Source organism: Eptatretus burgeri, chromosome 9 (genome assembly GCF_056783735.1).
Source record: "Eptatretus burgeri isolate ZD-2024b chromosome 9, Ebu_testis_v1, whole genome shotgun sequence".
Classification (NCBI taxonomy): domain Eukaryota; kingdom Metazoa; phylum Chordata; class Myxini; order Myxiniformes; family Myxinidae; genus Eptatretus; species Eptatretus burgeri.
Genome location: NC_140969.1, coordinates 77,036,423 through 77,045,179, shown reverse-complemented (window position 1 = coordinate 77,045,179; position 8,757 = coordinate 77,036,423). Strand labels below are relative to the sequence as shown.

The 8,757-nt window shown below is 40.8% G+C and overlaps 1 pseudogene across 1 annotated transcript; it reads right to left on the bottom strand.

Moving 5' to 3' along the window:
* Nucleotides 1–2,040: 2,040 nt before the first annotated feature.
* On the bottom strand, nucleotides 2,041–8,546 carry LOC147020407 (uncharacterized; annotated as a pseudogene). Its single transcript, XR_015061391.1, has 3 exons — nucleotides 8,444–8,546; nucleotides 5,620–7,029; nucleotides 2,041–5,506 (listed from the first exon to the last, which is right to left on the bottom strand). The product of XR_015061391.1 is annotated as an uncharacterized LOC147020407 (transcript).
* Between the last annotated feature and the right edge of the window lie 211 nt (nucleotides 8,547–8,757).

Below are 8,757 nucleotides of genomic sequence, written 5' to 3'. Positions count from 1 at the left end.
CACAGCGCTATGGATTGGTCAAAATGCGCTTTCTGCCAGACTGACATTCCTGGAAAAGCTGGTGTCCTGACAAATGTTGAATTTGATCACACATCATCCAGGATGCTTAGTTTGGCCCAATTTGACCCCACCATGCGTCACAGGTTTGCAGGTGTTTCAGACTTGATGGCAGCTGAAGGTAAATATCACCTCAAGTGTTATGTTTCTTTTCGCAGAAAGTATAAAAAGGAGAGTGGAGAGAAAAACCAGTCTCCTGAAAGCATCTGTTTCAGAAATGTGATGAACCAGCTTGAGAAAGAGCTGCAGAAGGGACATGTGTTTACCCTGAAAAACATCTGGGAACACTACAGCATGCTGTTATTGAATGATTTTGGAATTGAGGCTGGAGCCTACAAAAGCTACAATTTCTAGCAGAAAGTGGATGTTCACTTTGGTAGTGACAAGGTGACATTCGTGCAGCCATTGGATGTCACAAAACCCCTCATAGTTGCGTCCTCAACTGTGACAAAGTTTGCCATGAGAACCGCCGTGAATGATTTATCTGAAGAAGGTGAAAGTTCTGAAGAAGATGAATTGGCCCAGTGCAGTCTGCCTCATCATGAGAACGAAATCCTTAGCTGGATCTTCAGAGTGGGCATAAAGATTTACAGTGACGTAAAACACTCTCCAGGGCATAGCATTATCGGTGGACTGAACACAGAAAATGCAGAGCGAATTGTACCTGAAAACCTGTACATGCTTGTAAAGCTTCTTTGTGGTGGTGACAGCACTGACAAGATGGACAATGAAGAAGCGGATGAGACAGATACCAAGAACAAAGTTCTGAGCATCTGCCAAGACATTATTCATGTGGCTTCAGGAGGCAAAAAACTGACCCCCAAAAACCTGGGCCTTGGCCTTGCTCTTCACCAGGCTACACGCTCAAAAGAGCTTGTCAAACTTTTTCAAATCTAACAAATCTGAAAATTGTACTTGGGTGTTCTCACAACACTTTTCCCTTCTGCAAAGCAACGTAATTTTGTGTTAGAAAGAATCTGACAGCTGTTGAAATAACCTTTGATTGACTGTAAACCCATCTCCATCAATAGTGCTAAACATTTTCTTTTTCACATTTGTTGCTCGTATGTGCATTTTCAATTCAACACGTTGTCAATTATGTGACAAGTTGTGATCCAGTACAAAAATAAAGCACAAAATAGTGTTCCTCGTGTCAGATTACATAGTATTTCACAATCATGACAAATTTCTGGCGAGTACAATTTGCAGTAAGAAAAAAGACTAAATCTGATGGTGGCCATTTTGATTACTGTCATGGCGGCCATAATATTCAGATGCAGACTTGGCAACAAGTGGAACTAGACTTGGTCATGCCTAGACTCTTCAAAAACACCAGTTGCACCATTCTAACATGAAATCAGCAGCGAACCTATTTTCTAGGCTAGCTACAGATTTTGGCTTCTAGACTATTAATTAGAGCAAGTCAAGGTCAATCTTGTTAGTGACAAGAGGTCAAATGTCAATGACCTTAAATTTGGACTAAGGTAAAATTTCAAATTTGCTCATAATCTTATGCACATTTACAAATATCAGATCATGCTGTAACATCACCAAGTTGTTTATAGGTTTGCAAGCTGTGATCCAATGGAGAGTTTTTTGAAAAAAATATTTTGCATGTTGCCATGGCAACGGTTTGCCAAATTTTGCGATTATTTTCTTGCTGATGAACTGTTCGGACTACCATAAATTCTGAACGAAAGATATTTTCCAAAAATGCTCTCATTAGATCAGAGTACATAAAACAATCAACAATTGTGCCAATTTTCAAGGATGTAGCCCACTCACAACCTAGAAAAAATTACGAGCAAATCACGAAAAGCTGAAAAACGATAGAAGCCGATAAAGATTCGCATCAAAATGGCCGACGTCACATTTTGCAGATCGAAGGAACGAATGTCTGTTTACATGTCAGCACATGCAGCTCAGTGGGTGAATGCATTTAGACAATATTTAGATCAACAGATGGCAGTATTTTTTATTCAATGGGTAGCAGGACATGCTGTGAACATATAGAAACACTTAGACTCTATTTAGAATTGCAAGACTTGCTTGAAAATAGGTGAAAAGCGGTTATGTTTAGACAAAAAATTACAAACGGAAGTGGATTTTTTGCACTTCCGGTTTGTAAAAAATGAGACTAGGTTTGTTAAATTGCACTTAAGAAGTAATGTTTGGTAATTTTTTAGAGGAAAAATGTATGGATCCAACAAGATTAATATTGTATGGGTACAAAAAACAAACAAAAAAAATATCCACCTCCCATAGTCCCCCATTAAAAGGGAATGCGGGTGTTGCAAGTGAGAGCAACAGATATGCTGTTTAAAATGGTTTCTTTACACAGTATTCCGTAGTTATAATCCCATGTATGTTTACCTTACCATTAAAAAGATTCCTCCTCTTCAAAGTTTTCTTCATCGAAGCAGATATCTCCAACTACATCCATTTCTTCTTCACTTTCTTCAGCATCATCATCATGTACATGCATGCTGTCACAGTTCTTGCACTCGCACAGTTCGGTACAACATAGCCCCAAAGACACACAACACTGGTCATCTGCATCTGATGCTTTGCACTTGGACTTCTTGCAGGTGCAGCGTGAGAGTTCAAGAATGCTCTGTTGAGCAGGTTGCATTTCCATCCAGTTTATTGAGAGGCTGACATCGATCAATTTCCAACCATGTCCAGCTGGCGATGGGATATCTGGGTGATTGTCAAAGCTGCACTTGCAAACAGCTGCCTGGAAGTTGGCTCGTTGTACGTGTTTGATAAGGGCATCTCGGTTTGGTGGCATGACACTTTCGTTTCTTATAGCCATCGAAAACATAGAATACCGTGCATCGTTGACATGACTGCACTCCTGCTGGCTGTAAAGCTTGCAAACGAAATCCTCCATTAAAGAAACAAGCTCGTTTGTTACGGAGAAAGAATCGCCAAGCATTTGACATGAATGGGAAAAGGATTTATTTTGGGTGAGAAGTTTGATTGCTTTTGTTTTCCCTTTGCCGTAAAAGGAACTCACAGAATCGCATCCTGTGAAACAGTGGAGACCTATGATGGCTTTTGTGATGTCATCTCCAAGCTCCTGCTGTATGGCCTGTAAGTCAATGGTACATACATTGTCGTCTCTGCCAGTGTGGAAATACAACTGGGAACCCACAAGGTGCGATACAAGTGCCACACAATAACAAACACGTCAGTGTTTGGGCTTTTGATGATGATGCTTCTGATGCCTTGGATGCTGATGTGATGTGCATGTAGGAGCATCCTGGTGTCAGCCTCTTATTGGGTGGAATGGAGCTGCGGTATGTCTTCAGTGCTGATGGTACCATTTCTTGGTGTGATGGAATGACACATCTTGCCATGTGCAACATACAGTGTGATGCCCTTAAAGTTGTCCTCTCCACAAGTACTCCAATGGTTGAACAAGAAGTGAACTAGCTGTTCCTTATTGAAGCTGTTTGCCAGATATTTCTTCCATTGTTTAGGTACGGGTTGGTCTGCCTTGGATATTTTAATCCTCTGGGAACCACTCGCTGCCCGTCGTTTCCTCTCGGCACCCTTAATACTGATCGATGGATGCGTGTCTGTTACAAAGTGTACAGAGTTGGAGGTACTACTTAGTGCCAGGTACACTAACTGTCTCAGAATTTTTTCCACCAGTTGACCCATGCTTGCGGGCATTCCTTTTGAACTCATTTGCTGAAGCATGGCCATGCCATCAACTACCCATACGCCTCCCTTTGGTGGGTCCACGACAGGGGAACTCTCAGGTACACTTTCTAGGTAGTGTAGCAGCCTCGCCTTGTTAGTTTTAACTAAGCATCCCTCATAAGTCGCAAGGGCTGGTGGATACAGGCTCAACGAGTATGTCATCAAGCTTTTGAGATTCACTTTTCGTGCTTTGCCAATGATGACCAGTTTGCCAACAACTCACGATCACTTTTCAAAGTAACATCTTTACCTTTAACCTTGATGGTTTGCTTGCCTGCATCTGAAAATGTTTTCAATTTCATCTTCTTCAGTGTTTTGTTAAGGTCTACATCATTACCTTGCCAGCGGCTTTTAGAAAAATTAAAGAAAGCTTCATCGCCCTTTACTTTTGCGGTCATGAGGTCAGAATACACATCATCTGTGCAATGACTCCAGATGACAAGTGAAACAGATCATTAGCATCCATTTCCGGGTCATTTTCGAAAGGATTCGTCATGCTCATGATGGTACTCATTATGTTGTTTACGTCGTCTTCATCCCGAGTCATTCGACTGTTGGTAAGGTCTGCCCTTTTTGAAGATTTCTGCCCTTTGCCAGCCATCTCTTCACATTGTCATGTTTATCGCTGCTCGTTGATGGTGCGCTCGTATCCAACGATTGGAAGCTCCTTGGTTGGTTGAGAACCCTTTGATCCCACCTCTTGTTTTGGAGTCTCTATTCGCCATTGGCTCAATCGTCATATGACAAGCTACCTGTGCAAACCCGTAAGTATCTTGTCGCTGAACGGCAAAGTGTCCACTGACCAATTCTTTGTAGATGTACTGATGTGAAGTAGGTAGCTGGCTCATCTCAAACCAATAGACTGGGAGGTAACGATAGTAGTTGGTTCGGTCATAGGCAAATATCCATGGTAGGAGTGCCCTAACTGCAGCAAGATGAAGGTGCCAGTTTCCTGCCCATGTAACCCTGATGAAAAGGAGGATGTCCTCTATAATTTTCAGGTCGGAGTTCCAAAAAGCAAAGGTAGCAATTTTGTTCCCCTCTGTGATGAAACTGTCATATTCATTCATCACGGCCTGAAAGGATGCGCCTTCCACATGCTGTACATACTGGCCTGGGAATGATGATTGTAATGATGAAATCACATCTCGATACTGCTCTTGCATTTCTAAAGGAACACTCTCCATAAAGCTTTGCCAGCAAAGACGATGTAATGCCTCTGCCATAAGTTTGTGGCAGCGGATGCTTCTGTTGCAGTTGTGGCCATTCATCACACCACTCACAGAACCTGGTGCCACTGCACTGGATTCAATAAGGACATCTTGCAATCCTGCATCCTGAAATCTTTTTCCCACACACGCCAAAGCTGTCATGGTTGTATGGAATGCCCCAAGTCTTATCACAATTCTATCCATGAAAATAGGTGTTTGCCATCTGATTGTCTGGGCCTTAGCATAAATAGCCCGATCCATCACTACTACAACGGACGGGAGCTCCAGTTGGTCTGCTATTTCAATGCTTCGATGGAGGATGGTATTCACAGTATTCACATCAGTTGGACTATCATTTACAACAGGAGGTATGCAATGGTTGCTTTTGGTGGGATGCTGGATGTCAGTAACTGATTGAATCCAGTCCAAGCAGGAAGAAGACGTTTCTGTGGCCATTTTGTAATGTAAAAGGCGGCATCTTTCTTCTTGTGAGGATATAAAGTTGGCTCATAGTGTGTCATTTCCAGCTTCATATTGCCAGCAAATGCCTTCGGGGACGACTTCTTCTCACCATTGAATGTAACCACCTCTGTATGTGGTGCTGGTAATGAGCACTTTCTTGTCTCTCATTCCTTAGTACTGGTGGAAGTGTAGAATGTGCATCTGCATCCTGATGAATCTCTGCATGCTGCACAGCTATGCCGTTGGTATTATGGGTTGTGTCTTTTCCCGAAAGTGTCTGCTCCCCAAAATCATTGTTGTCCCAGATGAGAGTTGTGAAGACAGACTTCTGCAAGCACGATGGAAGAGCTCGAGAACCTCGTTGGACTTCTTGCTGTGCCAAGGCAGTATCATGCTCGAGACACACTGGTGTGCAAAATGCTATAGCCAAAACCATTTAGTAAGCCTATTAGCTGTGCCAATCCACTAAGAAGCCGTACCACCATTGCTTGAGATGACTGCTTCGGTAACATTGTCTTGCCTTTAGTAGCTTGGTAGATGATGTCCTGGGCAATGGTTAATATTCGATGGTCTTGCACATCACCAACCTTTACACGGTTTACACCCTCTGGATCATCAGATGCTCCAACAACCCATGCAAGAAAGTTGTATAGCATGGTTGGAACTATCTTGTGGGCAGCATCCATGGTTAAGTCACCTGAGGTTGGAGGCCAGGGAAGAGTTGTAGAGTTTGTTGTATCCATCACAGCATTCTTCAGATCTCGGGCTTTTGAATAACGCTCTCTTAATGATGATATTTGAGGTACGACCTCTCTTCTGTTGCACTGTTTTGGCTGTTTCACTGGAGGTGGAAACTTCTCAGCATCAGTTGTATCTGTGTTGGTTGTATTTGTGTCTGTTTCTGAGGTGACCGTATCCCTTACAAGCTCTTTAGCTGATAGGGTGTCAATGTATACCAGTTCACTCTGGTATTTTTGGGGGGGCTGAATGAAGCAAAGCTGGGGATATCTCCTTCTGATTCTTTGTTTCAGGCTATGGGTTTTGTAGTTGGATGAGTCCTTCCCTTCAATGTCTTTTACTGCCTTATCAAATATACGTTTCAATGACGTAAGCTGGTAGATCTCTTTGTTCTTCAGAATTTTCTGGTCAATTGTATTGTTACAAAAACTGTCAAATGCTTGAGAATATATCTGTTCTGTAGCTGCATGAACATATCGAGGGTTAGATCTTCTCAAATATTCTGTGTATCCCTTGAAGCAGTTCCGGTGATATCTGACTGCTATAGCTGCACAGTCACGATCTCTGATATGAACAAGAATATTTTTGTCATCTTTTTCCTCTGCAGCTGGTCGAAGCTTGCCTCCATCAATCTGTTCACAAAGTGTCAATGGTTCTTTCTGCTTTCTGATTCTTGAATCCTGAAATGTCTTACCACTCCTGCATACGATACAAACTGTTGGCAAGATGTGAGAAGATTTAGTCGGCTGTTTTGCAATGTTAGAAGTGGAACGCAAGTGTCTTGCATCAGATGTAGCAGATGTATGTTTGTCTCTGTCTCCGCTTGAAGAAAATGCAGAGGGATCCAGTTCTGTATACAACAAACACAAAATATTAAACTCATAAGTGTATACATGCACTGTTATGAAATCAGAAAAAAAAAACACAACAAACACATGCACAATCAAAAACAGAGGCTTAAGAAAATGTTATTTTGCTCTCGTGGAATTTACAGGTGGGTCGGTACATTGGCATGCATGTTTTTTTGTTGTTGTTTTTTTTTTAATTATAAAGTAAAACAGAAGTTTGTTTAATTGAACATTAAAAACAATCAAATGCCCTAGTGATTCTTGTCAGTGGAGGTCAACACAACAATTTTTAGGCCTAATCATTCATACATGTAACTGATGGAACAATCAATTTACACACATGTGCAGCAGATCTGCTTGGCTTGAAAAAAAAAAAGTTTCCAAAAACAACCAAAATGCATCATTTTTAAAAATGAAAATTTTGGGTAAGGATTTCTTTATCTAAAACTTTGCTAAAATTACACATATTAATGGTCAATTCAATTATAAAATAGGTTAAATTGGGAAAAATATGTTTGTGAAGCACTATAAAGGATTTAAAAAGAAACTAATTTTCTAAAGCAAATGGCTCCTTGGAAGAATTTTCCTCTGTATTTTTAAAATGAAATAACTAGATTTTCAAACCTCAAAATGCTGTACTTTCCTTTAAAAACTAATCAAAAAGTGTATGTGGCAACCTACTGAAATATATTTCTTCTCTAAATATAACTTTCTCTTTGGTGTTAGTATCTCTGCTGTTGAGATTTTTTTTAATTGTCAAGTTTTGATGCAGTTATAATTATTGCACTAACATGGACTACCAGATAAATACAGTGCACATGTTAGGCAGAAAAAAAAAACAAAAAAAAATTCAAAACATTTGCTTGCCCTCCCCCAACTGACTCTTATTTTTTTAAGTAAAGGAATACCAACCTAAATTTCAACATTCAAAACTGCACACATTTTTTTTTCTCTTAGAAATTGCACATTCTAAATTACATAAAAACTGATGAATTTTAAACAATCATTCACAAGGGAGGAAAAAATGATTATGATTAATGATTAAGTTGGTAGAATAAATTTGGAAAGGTCTTCTATCAAGTCATGCAGCAAACATTTTGCGGGGTCTTGCAGCGTGCAGGTTGGCTCCCTACCGAGAACCTAGACTCCCGTGTTATAAATCCTCCAACAGGGATATCTATGGTTGGCATCTACCTTTTGTAGGGCAGGGTTATGTCAGAATATTGAAAAAGCCCGAAGATATATGGAATCGATCTACGACATGTAAAAACAAGAGTCCCACATTTTATGATTCATGTAGACTACACAAATCACAACATTTGGGACTAACCTGACCCAATATCATAGGCCTCCCTACGTGATTGTACATGCAATTTTCTCATTCGTGATGTATTTGTAGGCTACTTTTAAACTTACCGGATGATTGGGTGACATTCTGATGCTTCTGTTTTGCAGTTTGGGTACGTTTTTGCTTGGTAGAATCAGTGAAATACCGGTAACACACTGCGTGGCAACCCCAGTTTCAGGGTCCAGCAATGCACTTTCACATGCGCTGCAGTGTAGACCATGATCACGGACGAAAGACCTCGCTAAATCGGCCTGGTTTCCCACCAAATCGCTCCAAATATCTTCAGCACTCAAGAATGTTCTCCACCTTTTTCGGTAAATGGCACAACATCACCACCCGCACCTGGAACATTTGCATATCACCTATTTTTTACACCAAATTT